Below are 14,466 nucleotides of genomic sequence, written 5' to 3'. Positions count from 1 at the left end.
CAGACATGGGGGTGGATGCCTATCACTCCCAGCAGTGGACACAGACATGGGGGTGGGTGCAGAGGAACACCAGCAGTGGACACAGACATGGGGGTGGGTGCCTATCACTCCCAGGAGTGGACACAGACATGTGAGGGGTGGGTGCAGAGGAATACCAGCAGTGGACACAGACATGGGGGTGGGTGACTATCACTCCCAGCAGTGGACACAGACACGTGAGGGGTGGGTGCCTATCACTCCCAGCAGTGGACACAGACATGGGGGTGGGTGCAGAGGAATACCAGCAGTGGACACAGCCATGGGGGTGGGTGCCTATCACTCCCAGCAGTGGACACAGACATGTGAGGGGTGGGTGCCTATCACTCTCAGCAGTGGACACAGACATGTGAGGGGTGGGTGCCTATCACTCCCATCAGTGGACACAGACATGGGGGTGGGTGCAGAGGAATACCAGCAGTGGACACAGACATGGGGGTGTGTACATCCTTATCAGATGATCCCAACTCCATGGGTGTATGTACGCATCCCGATATTTGGACTATGTTGATAGTGCCATAACAACACATCACTGACAGCAGTGTCCCACTCCCATGAGGATTGGATGTCTTTCCCCCATTGCATGACACACCACCTGTGGGTGTGAGGGCAAATCATACATGCATACCCACACCTGGCGGATGCAGCACAATACACACACAGAGATCATGCCACAAGACTGTATGGTCATGTCAATGCCTACTAAACTAAGAGAGACAAAGGGAACACACACTGTCACGCACATCCCAGGACTGATAGGAATGTACAGGTGCTGGGACAGCCACCAAGATGTTGTCTGTCATGGAAGGAATAGGGTGGAGTTCCCACAGATACAATGCCCACAATTGTGAGTCAGGTGTTCAAATACCCTGCAGAACAAGTACCATATGTGTACTAGGCTGGGATTACACACATGCATTGTGCGGAAAAGGGACAATTTCTCCATGAAGGCATGGCAAAATACTCTATACACAAGTACAGTGAGTACCAAGGATGGCACAGACGATGCAGCCGGAGACATTGCTGAGCAGGCATGGCCAGAGTTGAAGGGATCCATCACCAACAAAGGAAATGTAGACACAGGGCAACACAACAATTGTGCAACCCTCTGCAGGGGAGATGTCAGGTGCCACAGAGGAAGGAACACTCCTAGGGACAATGTCTCCAAACACAAAGAGCAGACACGACCAAAGATTCTTTGCAGAGACCTTGTGAGGGCACGCAGATACCAGGTTCCACCCCATGAGATGCAGACTACAACATTTCCATGAAACATAACACATTCCCACAACCCCAACTCCTGGAGCCTCAGCATCAACATCAATACATGAAATGCAAGACTTTTCAAAACGGAAAAGAAAATGCTTTATTCAGCATGAAAAAATAAGATGTAGTAAAGAACACTATGTACAAAGGCCAATGGCCAGTCCAGATATGAAGTCCTTCGGGGGGACACATGGCCACGCATCTCCCCTAGCTTGCCTGCACATCAGAATCCTCTGGTACGTCAACTGGGGGGGGGGGGCATCATGTGTTGAAGGAGCAGGCACCGCAGGGACAGGAGGGGGAAGGGTAGGTGTGGTGGGTGCAAGGACGGACGACTCCACCACAGGGGGTAGGGCAGCGCCAAAGGTGGAGGCGAGCACGGCGCTGCACACTTCTGTCAGATCTTCAAGCGTCTCCCCTGCACCCGGAGAAACAACAGGCCCCAAGGAGGGGGGAGGGGTCAGAGGGATGGGCTGCAGCGCTACTGGGGGAGGTGGTGGACAGGCTGGGGGACTTAACTCCCCTACCCGTGGAGTGCCTTGACCGTTTGCGCCCAGGTGAACTAGTGGGGCTGAGGCCCAGCCCAGCGAAGTAGGCCTCCTTCTCCGATTCTGGGGCAGGGGAGCCAAAGGGAGTGACATCAGAGGGACTGGGGAGTGAGTCATGTGGACGAGGACTGTGGCTGCGTGCCTGCCTGTGTGCCCCAGACCCAGTGGGTGTGCCTGCTTCCCCCTGAGTGTGCATGTCAGGAGGTGTGCGCTTGCCCTTACGTGGTGGTGTGCTGCTTCTGTCTGGTGGGGTGCGTGTGTAAGGATGTCTTGGTGTGCTTGGGACAGGCATGGGTGTGGGACTTGTGGATGGTGCAGGGGTAGGGGGGGACGCAGCGCTGCAGGTGACTCACTGCTGCCGTCAGTGACGAGTCCAGGGACCTCAGCAACATCCGTTGGTCAGACATCGCTGATGACATGCCCTCCATGTACGACACCATCTGGGTCAGCAGTCTGGTGTGGCCATGGAGGACAGTCAGGATCGATGTCTGCCCAACTTGCAACTGCCGCAGAATGTCCACAGACTCGGCAGTGAGGGCAGCAGGGGGGACAGGGGCAGGGGGTGCGGTGCCTGGCAGGAAGGAGACACGGTGTTGCCTAGCATGGACATAAGGGACCTGAGCAAGTGGGAGGGCGGTGATGGGAATGGAGGGGGCGGTGACGGATGGAGTGCTGCTGCCAGCTGTTGGAGCAGCCTCCGCACCCTCAGGGAGTTCAGCCTCGGACCCGTCAGCCTCGTAGTCAGTGTTGGTACTGGGCAGGTCCTCCGCCTCACTCCCCTCGCCCACCGTGCCACTTGATTCCGCCGACTCCTCAGCAGTGGTGGCACCATCCCTCCTCCACGTCCATGCCGGTGTCTCCCTCGGTGTCCTCCGATGATGCTGTGGGCAAGGTGAAAAGACAGGAAAAAATCAGTCACCTGTATACATCTGACACATGAGTCCAAACAAAATAGGCAACAGTGCATATCAGGAAAGGCATCATGAGTAACATCTAGAATACTCCCCACATATGTAAGCCCTGCACTCCCCAGTTGGTTGACCCACCATGCTACTTGGAAAAATGAAAATTAGGACACAACAGCAAATAACTTGAAATCCCAAGATCCCGAGAAGCTAGTGTCTGGGATCAGTTGAGCACAGCAAGACTATGAAGGCATGCCACTTCTTGTTCACTGTGAACCCAACAGTAATGTCGCACCCAAGGCCAAATACCACATGCCAATGCAGAAGGTGTCCCCACACTCAGAGACCTGTGAGTACTTAGGAAACCCCAAAGAAATACATTGTGATTCCTGGAGAATCACAACCCTTTACACAATGGACATGTCTAGAATGTGTGAATGTGCCACTTTGTGAACAGAACACACATGTGTCTGTATAACAGAAGTCATTCAAGGAGGTGCACACCAAACTACATGTACACAGTCATTTGTCTGAGCTGCCAGACTCATTCAAATAAGCCACTGTTAGGCAGAAATGGGGTATCAGTAAGTACATATACATGGCACCACGGTGGTCTGGATGACTTGACACTCGTAAGTTGGTATCAGCAACAACCAAGGACTAACCCAAATGCAACCACACTGTGGGAACATGTATATGTATGAACTCTAAACAAGTTTTGTTCAAACTGTGCCTTACTTTAAAATGTGCCAGCGGGTCCCTGGAAAGTGTAAAGGTGGTGTCTTGTGCACTTCCTTGGGAGACATCTGTCATGCAGGCACATTATTGTCCTTCACAACAAAACAACAAGGTCAAGCATATGAAACATTGAGACATGTTGACAGGTGTAGTGATTGGCAAGGGACAATTTCTCTGAGTAACAACTTGAATAATGTCATTTGTCACATGGCTATCCGTCACCTGATTACACAGTTGGCCACACATATGACCTACTAGCTGTCATCTGGAGTGGCGCACATGTCCACACCCAGGACAATGAATAAGCTAATGGGCCTGCAATTGTTTTGTAAAAAAGCCTAGCTGTACTGTGGGGACACCCTCATGGCAAGCCAGAATGTACCCACAGATGTCAGCACACAAAGTCACAACTGTGTAGCATCTGAACCACAGACAGGTGCAAAAAATGTACAAGCAGGATACATGATTGTCAAAAACTGACACAGGCTACGAAGCACAAACATTAAGCACTGGCCAATATCACGGGGGCACTGCACGGTGACTTTCTGTACTGCAAATTATCACACACAAGTCAGAACTGGCAATGAAAAATCAGGGTTGAACATGTACGCCCCTCCAGCACACACCCACCCATACCTGAGTCAATGTGACTGATACCGATCAAGAAGTGACACCTCTTATTCATGGTTACAATAACTGTGTTTGAAAACTAGCTTCATTAACACAACATCACCTTGTAGGGCTGGCAAAAGATATTTGTCACAAACAACCATCAACAGCTTGTTGTGAATAGCCACACAGGCACTGCCCAGAGTATGCACAAGCAAACTGGTGTATCCCTGTCCAGTGGACACATGTAGCACACATGTGAAAAATACAACCTAGGCCAGGGAACAATGCCACAGAGGCAGGGCCATGCTGAATCCACAGTGAATGTGCACAGTGTTGGATGGCACACATGATTAGGAGGGCAGGCTGTGTCAGGGGACTGTAGTGGGCACACTGCTCCATGATCCTGGAATGAGCTGACTGTAACAGGAGCAACCGTCCCGGCACTATGCATATCTCCCACTCATGCACATCATGTCTGAGGCCACAACATTGGTAATGCATGCTGCAAGTCTGTTATTTTGAAACCTCACACTCCTATGTTGAGACTCAGCATCAGTGCCAACAATTATGCACCCCCAAATGACTGAACAGGACAGGGCACAGGCAGGCCACCCCCACACATGATGCTGAAAGCAGTGTGCATCTTGATTAACTGGCAGCCTAGATGACCATGTGCAACAGTGATAACACACAGACCAGGTAACACATGTCAAGGAGGGGAAGGGAGGAAGAACAGCACAGGTTGACTTGGGGGAACAGGATATGCACTGCACATATATACCCTGGCAGTGTATCCAGGTGACTGAGCAGCTAGAACAGCTGGCGACGCACAACAAACACACATGTACATACCCCCTTCCTGCTGCTGTAACTCCTGTATCCGCCTATCCAGGTCAGGGAAGACCACCGCCAGGACACGCTTCATTTGGTGGGTCAGGCGCCGGCGCCCGTCATGTTTGCAATGAGCCTCCTCCTTCAGCATGACCTGGGCGATCCTCCGGGTCCAGCACCGGATGTCCTGCCATCTCTTCCTCACTTGTGGCAGGCGCCGACTGCAACCCTCCACCGATTGAACGGCCTTGACGGCCTCCTTCCAGATCTTCCCCTTCTGGTAGGCGGTTACCTGTGAGGATGACAAAGTGGGACAACATCACTACACCTGCACCATGTCACAGAGACACACATTTGAACATCTTTGATTTGTAGAACAGGGCATAGTATGCTGGCAAGTAATAGCACCTTAGTCATAGGGACATTTGCCACTGAGGACGCACCAATGCACTACATGGCATAGTAAGTACACAGGTGGCATGAGGGGTGCGAACCAATCCCTTATCATGGAACACACTGCAACACAAGGCTGATGGACAGCACCGCAAAGCAGTCACATGCCCCAGGCCACTGACGAAACCTCAGCAGAGTACACAGACACACACAGGCACAGATCAATCACCTGCCATTGCCAACAGCGGATACAAAGCTCACTCTGCACATGTGCCACTTGGCAGTTGGGTGTCACAGGTGTGGGGCTAGCTCAGCAAGTCAGACACACAGCACGGCTTCCTTCTCACATCAGATGGGTCGAGCAGTTGCCTCCTCCATGCAGCTCTGGTGCAACACTCCACATAGACACTCACCCACATGACAAGGAACATTCACACACATCAATGTCCAGGGGGAGTACACATCATTTGGACACTTTCACCACTCTCACCACAGCTCCACTCAACTCACACACATCTGTGGGTGCAGTCACCTGTCACACCGTGGTGACCACTGAATCACCGCAGGACAATAGAACAAGAATGCCCAAGAGGATTAGCCAGGCTGAATGTGCCATGCACTATGCAGTGAATGTCACAGTAAGCACAATGCAAGTGAGGAGTGCACACATGAACTACATCAAGCCCTGCATGAGAGACACCAGCCATCCACCCCCCCCTGGGACCCACTCTAAACAACATTGCATGTCTGTCACACCTGGACACAATGCCAGAAGTGACAGACACAAAAAAGGTGCACAGGCAAAGGTAGTGGAGTCAGCACTCACCTGCTCCCCTGGTCGACCATACAGCATGGGGTACTGTGGGAGGATCACATCCAGCAGGGCCTCCCTCTCCTCCTGGGTGAAAGGCTGGACCCTCTCCACAGTCCTTGACATGGTGCCAGAGGGAGACAATACAGCAGCAGTGGTATCGACTGACATGTTGTGCAGGCAGGTGCTCTCTCATGGCTTCTGCCTGCCTTATATCTGCATTGCTGGCCTATTTCATTTACAGGAGTACAGAGTGATTGGTCAGACTGATTTGCATCCTACGTTTCCTCCAATCCCTTTAAACATACACCAGTGACAGCCTTAGCTTCTTTCGAATTTGCAGCATCATGTCAAGTCAACAACAACCACTTTGCAACAATGTATAATGTGGCCAACTGCTTTTTCCAGACCACATGATGTAAAGTTTTGAACTTGAAACTCGGTATCCATGACAACCAGCATGCATTTATGCCCTAATACGTCTCATGTGTCCCCATTGTAATTTTTAAATCCCCACACAGGTACGGCACGTTTCACACGTACCCCTAGGGCACCATCACTACAGTGATACGGCCCGTACTCACGTGTGTACGGGCCGTACACACGTGAGTATGGCCCCTATCACTATAGTTGTGTTACCGTAGGCCATAGTGATAGGGGCCGTACTCACGCATGTACGGCCCATACACGCGTGAGTACGGCCCCTATCACATTGTGATAGGGGCCGTACTCACGCGTGTACGGCCCGTACATGCGCGTGTACGGCCCGTACTCACGCATGTACGGGCCGTACACGCGTGAGTACGGCCCCTATCACTATAGTTGTGTTACCCTAGGCCATAGTGATAGGGGCCGTACTCACGCGTGTACGGCCCATACACGCGTGAGTATGGGCCGTACTCATGCGTGTACGTACACGCGCGTGAGTACGGGCCGTACTCATGCGTGTACGTACACGCGCGTGTACGGGCCATACACGCGTGAGTACGGCCCCTATCACAATGGCCTACGGTAATACAACTATAGTGATAGGGGCCGTACTCATGCGTGTACGGCCCGTACACGCGTGAGTACGGCCCCTATCACTATGTCCTACGGTAACACAACTATAGTGATAGGGGCCGTAATCACGCGTGTACGGCCCGTACACGCGTGAGTACGGCCCCTATCACTATGACCTACGGTAACACAACTACAGTGATAGGGGCCGTACTCACGCGTGTACGGCCCACACATGCGTGAGTACGGGCCGTACTCATGCGTGTACGGGCCGTACACACGGCCTCAGAGCGTGTGTACTGCATTTCACAGCTTACACTGGTGATAGGAGGCGCACACGAAAGGAATGGAGGTGTCAGACTCGCACAAGGCTGTACATCAAGTCATTGTCAGTGCAGTCCTTCATGTGCAGGGCCTAGGTGTGTCAGGCAGTGATGTGGCACATGTCTCCTCATATTGTGGCACAATAGATGTGTGATGAGCTGTTTACACATGTCATGTGTGATGGGGCACTACGTGGCACACTTCCCCTTCACACTTTGCACATGTGTGCATGTAGTACAAACGTGTGAAGCACTGCATCACTGGGATGGCACAGTCACCAACACCCGCAACTGTCCCCTGATGCCAGGTACACGGATAATTACACCTTACATGTGACTACCAGCGTGCCACGATGTGACTATGTCATGTGTTCCCATGAGCTTGCAGTTGGTGTTCTGTCAACTCCATCTGCTGTTGCAGCATCCAACATGTGTCTGTGTGCATATGTGCATGGCACACAATTACGCACACCATGCCACATGTGGAATCCCACGTGACATGTGTCTGCATGCATCGAACCTGGTATTGCGACCTGAGGACATATCTGCGTTGTCTCAATGTCTGGGTTAGCAGCATTTGACATGTACCCCTTCATGGAAAGGTGTGTGATCTGCCCTTATTAAATGACATGTGACCTGTGCGTCTAGCTTCCCGCCAGCTGTCTGTATGAGATTACATCCTTCAAATGCAGATATGTGGATGTCTGTCACTCCTGTAATGTGTCTGGCTGTTCACTTACACTGGCACACAGCTCGTTTCATGGCATGTCACGTCGACCTTGCAAATAAACTATTGTAGCTGGCTCTTCGTAGGAGTATCACCTTGCTGGCATACGTGTGCTGGATGTATTGCACAGACCAGACTCTGTATTTAGCAGATGTGTATTAGCTGTTGAACATGTGCTCATTTCATTGACATTGGTGTTGTGATGTACTCACTCTTCGTTATTCCTTCCAAATCTCTGCAGGGCACCGCCTCTCCCCCGACCAATGCCAGACCTGGGTGCCATGCGTGAACATGACTGCATCCGAAGATACCGCTTCGTGCTAGAGTTGATTGAGCGCTTGACCACCCGGCTGGAACCACACCTCGAACCGCGACACAGGTATCCTACTGCTCTGACCCCCAAGATGAAGGTGATGGCAGCCCTACATTTGTTTGCCACCGGTACCTTTCAATTCACCATAGCTGATGTCGGTGGCATGTCCCAGACAATGTTCAGCCGTGTCCTGCATGATGTTTTAGAAGCCATGTTGGAGCACCTGGATGAATTCATCCATTTTCCCACTCGTGAGCAGTTGACAGGTGTCAAGGGTGAGTTCTATGCCCTGGGAGGGATGCCTCATGTAATTGGGGCCATTGATGGGACACATGTGGCTTTGGTACCACCACAGGCACAGGAGGTAGCCTTTCGGAACCGCAAACATTATCACTCTATTAATGCCCTTGTGGTGTGTCCACCTAACATGTGGATTTCCCATGTCTGTGCCCGTTTTCCAGGGTCAGCATACGATGCCTACATCATGAGGCGTAGCAGGGTGCCAGAAATTATGCTGCGGCTGCACGACGAACGAGCATGTCTTGTTGGTGGGTATACTCTGTATGTCCTCTGTTTAGCGGTATCTTTGTATCTTACGGCATCTCCTGACCCACTTCTTCACATGATGTTTCCATGTAGGGGACTCTGGCTATCCCAACATGCCATGGCTGATGACGCCTCTCCGCAATCCCAGAACAGCCGCAGAACACCGTTACAACGACGCCCATGGGCAGACCAGGCGCGTGATTGAGAGGACGTTTGGCCTCCTGAAGAGCCGATTCCGGTGCCTCCACAAGACCGGCGGGTCCCTCCCATATGCCCCGGTGAAGGTCTGCAAAATCTTCCTTGTGTGCTGCATGCTGCACAACATGGCAGTGGAGAAGGCAGTGCCACTCATCCTGGATCCCGATGAGCAGGAACATCCACCCGTGGAGGATGAAGGGCTTGGGCACGAGGAAAGTGAGGAGGTGGAGGAGGAGGACATCCGGAGTCAGCTCATCCGCAACTTCTTCTCATAATGGTGAGTCCCTGTGTCTGAGTGTGCATGCTTTGAGCCTTGTGTGGCATGTGTTTCAATGTGTGTGTCCAGCTGACTGTGTGCTAAGTGACTTGGAGGTGTGTTCTGATGTGTCATTCAAGTGATGATGTCATTCCACACATTTTAGCTGGGACACTAATTTGTTAAATTAGCATGGTGACAACATCATTCCTGTAGAGTACATGTCCATGTCTGCCGATAACTAGCTCTTTGCTGACTTGTGGTGTGTCTGTCATCCACAGTGTCTTGCGCTTGTCGTCTGCTCGTGTCATCATTGGCCTCCAGCTATTCCTCATGAGTATTGCAACGTGTGCTGAATCAGCGTTCCATGCACGGACATGGTGAAAAGTAATTTTGGGTAAGGAGTGCAGCAAGGCATTTTGTGGGTGGTACGTGTTTGGTTTATGTTGGGACTGCTCCTGTGCATGTTGTGTTACCATGCATACCTGTCGACTCACCATGGGGCACATGACATGAGGCATGGCTCCCATGACTTGATATTCACCCTTCCTGACAGTCATCTGTAATGTTTTGTGGAATGTGATGAAGGCATCAATGTGTGTAAAACGTCCCAGGAACATACGGGATGCTGATGGTGGACATAGTGTGGGACATCCCCATAAGAGGCTCAATGGTGAATTGCAGACTCTCCGTGTGGAGCAAGGGGTGTTTGGCTCACCCATTTCACTTGTGTGCCAGCCCAGTAGGATTTTAGCACATCTGTGTGTTGCAGGGGGTGTCCAGTATAGGTCCCACATGGTCAGAGGAATGACCTGTGAGTCTGTTCAAAAGGATGCATTTCCCTTAGTGTGAGCCTGAGTAATAAAGGTGTTCCTCACACTCCAAGGTGCCTCATCTCTGTCAATGCTGGTCTCTTGCCACTTTGCATGCGGCATCTCTGGCATAGTTGTGAAAAATTGTGCATAGGAGTCCATGTGTAGTTTAGCAACATGCATGCAGTTCCGCATGGATAATGATCCCTATTGTGCATGAAGTCCATGGTTGTGCATGTATTTTGGCATGTTGGTCCACACAATGGGCCATCGACACCTGCTGAGGGTGTGTCTCCTGTGCGCAGCTCGGCCTTCGGTTCCCTGATCCGGTGTCATTCATCTTTGGTGTTTGCGCATGCATTGTCTCTGGGTGTGCCATGTAAAACCGGACACTCCTTCCTTTACACACGCCTGTTGCAGTTGTCCTTCTGACATCCTAGTCTTTGTGTACAAATTGTGGAATATTTTCGAGGATATGCCGCCTGCTGCTGCGGACCGTGCAGCAAGGGCCCACAGAGTATACTGATTTGGCAACACACACGCCTCAAAGATGCTCCTCACTTCCTCCCTCCACCCATTCATTTGGCTGTCCTCAGCTTGTCTATTCCACAGTTGGCGCCACAGGCTGGACTATCAGCACATGCAACGTGCACATTGCATGACCCTCATGTCCTTGCATAACCCACATCACACTACAGTCTGATGTAGCAGCCACACTCCAAGCAATGTCCATCCGCAAATCTACCGCCTGCTCTCAGACATACCCTAAGCGCACACACAACAGGTTTGCATGCTGAGTGTGCAACTCCAACTGCCTACACAGCGCTGCCACGCCTTCCAGGCCCTGTCACACCAACCAGGTCATGTCCCTCCTACTCCCCACCGGCTCTGTACCCCAGCAAGGCCATGGGAGTGGGACTCAAGGCTTCTGCATGTAGTATGGTGTCGTCGTCTGGCACATGGCACAGGTCATCTCTCAGCGTGTCAATCTACAATGTGTTCAGGACCCCCCTCTCCACCATCACATGCGCACAGCACCTCATCAGCTCAAATGCCATTGACAGCCAGGTGCTCCTCACCCTCACCAAAGACGCAGACATTGCCAGCTCCATTATTCCTGAATGCATGAGATCCATTGATGAATGGCTGTACATGAGCCACCTGAGGCTGGACTTGTACAGGACTGAGGTGATCATCTGAGGATTGTCCCCTTACAGCTGGGTCAAGTGCTTGTGTCCCACCCGCAAGAGCCCTGCACAAGCACCCAGTGGCCACACACACAAGATGGTGTGCATCATGTATTGCTCGCACACATTTGCCATGTCAGTCCACAGCATCTGTACCTCATGCTGCAACGCCCTCTGCATTATGCACATGATCCACAGATAGATCCACTCCAAGGAAAGACAGACCATCCCCCATGTCCACGACAACATCCGTGTCAAATACTGCCCTGCCCTCTACGGAGCACGTACATGCAAACTCCCGGGAAACTTGTCCACATCCAGGGTGCATCTGCACACCACAGCTTCAACATCCTGCGCCCCAGCCACATCACCGTCCACCATAGACAGCTGCAATGGATCACTGTCTGCTGCAGGATGACCTCAACACTCCCCACCCACACTCAGGAGGCAGTCCACAACCCCGACACAAAACCAACCTTGTACGTCTTGTCATATGAGACCCCGTTGGCCATCTCTGTGCATCCGACCTTGCCCTGGCCACCATTCTTCACATCCACCGTACTCCAGCATGCAGGACATAGTTCTCCCACCTGCCCACACATACCTGGGACTCCCTCCCCGGGAACCTCCACATGAGCCATGACCTCTACGCCTTAATGATAATCTTCCAAATAGGTCTGTCCGCACAGTATTGCAAGCCCCCCCTCAGTAGCTTGTGGTCATCACAGGTGAGGGTTCTGCTCCATGCCTGCTTTGAATGATACCTTGTGACCCATGTGTGTCCTGTACCAGACTCAGATCCCAGGGTATGGCTGGCTGGAGTTAGTTCAACACTCAGGCATAGTTTGACATTTACACACACATATGTTGTGGAATTAAGCTACATGACAGCAACGTCTCATGAACCAAATAATATTTTTATTTGCGGTGGGGTACGTGTTTTGGTAGGTGAAATTAGGTGCTCTACCGGGGGGAATAGAATCCAAAGTTCACAGGGGGAGATGGTATCCTTGGCATTGGAAGTCATCAGAGTCCAGAGCACAGTGTTGGTCATCATTGGTCAGACTGTGACCAGCAAGTCCATGTGGCAGAGAATGTCATTGGATGAGGTGCTGCTGTTGCGCCAGAGGGCCAGGTGCCAGGCCAGGTGACCTGGGAGATGGTGATGGTCCGCTGACTTTCATGGTCTTTTCCGTGGACGACCCACCTTCCTCCGGGGATCCTCAGATGCAGGCCTTGACGATGTTTGGGACGCTCCGTCGGATTAATCCTCCTCCTCCTCCTCCCTCCCTGTGGCTGGTGCTGGTCTGCGCCTGCTGTCACAGGGAGGGTTGCCCATGTTGTCTGCAATCCGACGGAGTGAATGGCTCATGTCCCTTTGCACCGCCAGGAGCTCAGCCTTTCTTGCCTCCATCCGTCCTTGGTGTTGTTGTTGACTGGCATGTTGCTCGGCCTGCATGTTCTTGATCTCGTTGAGGGTCCCCTGCATCTCTGTGAGTCTTGACACTACCTGGCTGATGCCCCTGGTGTCACGCCGGTATGTGTCCAGGATGTGGTGTATGTGGGACATACCGGTTCCCTCAGCTGGCTGGTCAGGTTTGCACCTCCACCTGCCTGCACTCCCACCACCCCTGCCCACTTAAGCCTGGCCTGCCATTGTGGGCACATCGGGTCTACGGGACCCCTGAGGGATGGCATTTGCAGGGTTGCCTGCCTCCTCCTGGGTGCCCGGAGAACCTTGTCCCTCCTGGTCAGACTGGCTCTGTTGTTCAGTGCGAGCAGGGCTCCTGGGTGTCTCCTGGGATGTGGCAGCAATGGGGGTGGTGGTTGGCACAGATGTACCTGACGCAGGTGCTGCAGGGGCTTGGGCACCAGAGGGGCCAGGTTGGTCGGGGTCATCCACGGAGTGGTGAGAGTCATCGCTGCCGGTGGGGTCATCTTCACGCCGAGCCGGGGACTGTGATTGTTCCCCCCCAGTGTTGGGGGAAGATCCACGACGTTGCCCTGTGTGTGAGAGAGAGACAATGTTAATGCCGTTTCATGCGACATCCATGTTTCATACATATTCATGTTGTCACAGTTCTTCCAGGTAGTTGGATGTGCCTAGCATTCCTCTCAATGTCCACTTGGGGATGGGTATGTTGCGGGGGACAGATTGAGATGTTCTCCTGAGTGTTTCACCTGTAGAATTTTGGCTAGGATGCTTATTTGGCTATGGATTGGTCTTGTGTCACATGTCCATTGTGAGAGTGTGTAAATTCGTTGCCTGCCCCGGGGGTGTGTGCTTGTGTAAGGGGTGTGTGTGTGACCGGGCCTGCTGTTGGGTGTAGTGTGATTTGTCATTGGGTCTCCCAGGTGATGTGTCTGTCCCCTCATGGTGAATGCTGGCATGACAGTGAGTGTGAGTTCCTGTGCTAGTTACCTGTGCTTGTGGAGTTGGTGTTTGAGTGTACAATGGTCCCAGGAAGGCCTTGTGCTGCATACAGCAGGGCCAAGTGTCAGCTACCTTGTCAGTACTTTGCCAGTCCCTGTGCATTGTGCATGGGTATGTACCTATGCCATATGGGCTGAGGGCATTGGTGTCTGCTTCTCATTTTTACAATGTGTTGTGTGAGGCCCCCCCTCCCAGCCTCCCGGACATCCAGTCTTGGGTTTGTGGTTGGTGTAGCCTGGGACATGGCATTGGCTTGATTTGTGAATGGTGCATGGAGACGTTGGTGGCGGAAGTTGCGTGCATTTTGTGTATTTGTGGTGTGGATGGCATATCCCCCATGTTACGTCAGTTGTTTGTGTACTCACCATGCTCTGCGACTCCTTGGATTCCGTGTACTCCCACCAGCGGAAGCGTGGCCATCACCTTCTCCTCCCAGGGATGGTAGTGTACGGGTCTGCGGGGCAGCCCGCCTCCAGTGTTACTCTGGGCGTATTCCTCATTCATCTTCCTCTTGACTGCACTGCGCAGATC

General features: G+C 52.3%; 1 protein-coding gene across 1 annotated transcript in view; it reads left to right on the top strand.

The window, feature by feature from the left end:
• LOC146831397 (E3 ubiquitin-protein ligase RNF138-like) overlaps positions 1-14,466 on the top strand; it is a 255,932-nt gene that overhangs the window by 224,857 nt on the left and 16,609 nt on the right. The gene's annotated exons all lie outside the window — the stretch shown is intronic.

This window comes from Triturus cristatus, chromosome 5_1 (assembly GCF_964204655.1).
Source record: "Triturus cristatus chromosome 5_1, aTriCri1.1, whole genome shotgun sequence".
NCBI classification, from domain to species: Eukaryota; Metazoa; Chordata; class Amphibia; order Caudata; family Salamandridae; genus Triturus; species Triturus cristatus.
The sequence above is the reverse complement of the archived record's forward strand: the minus strand, read 5'-3'. Positions and strand labels throughout refer to the sequence as shown.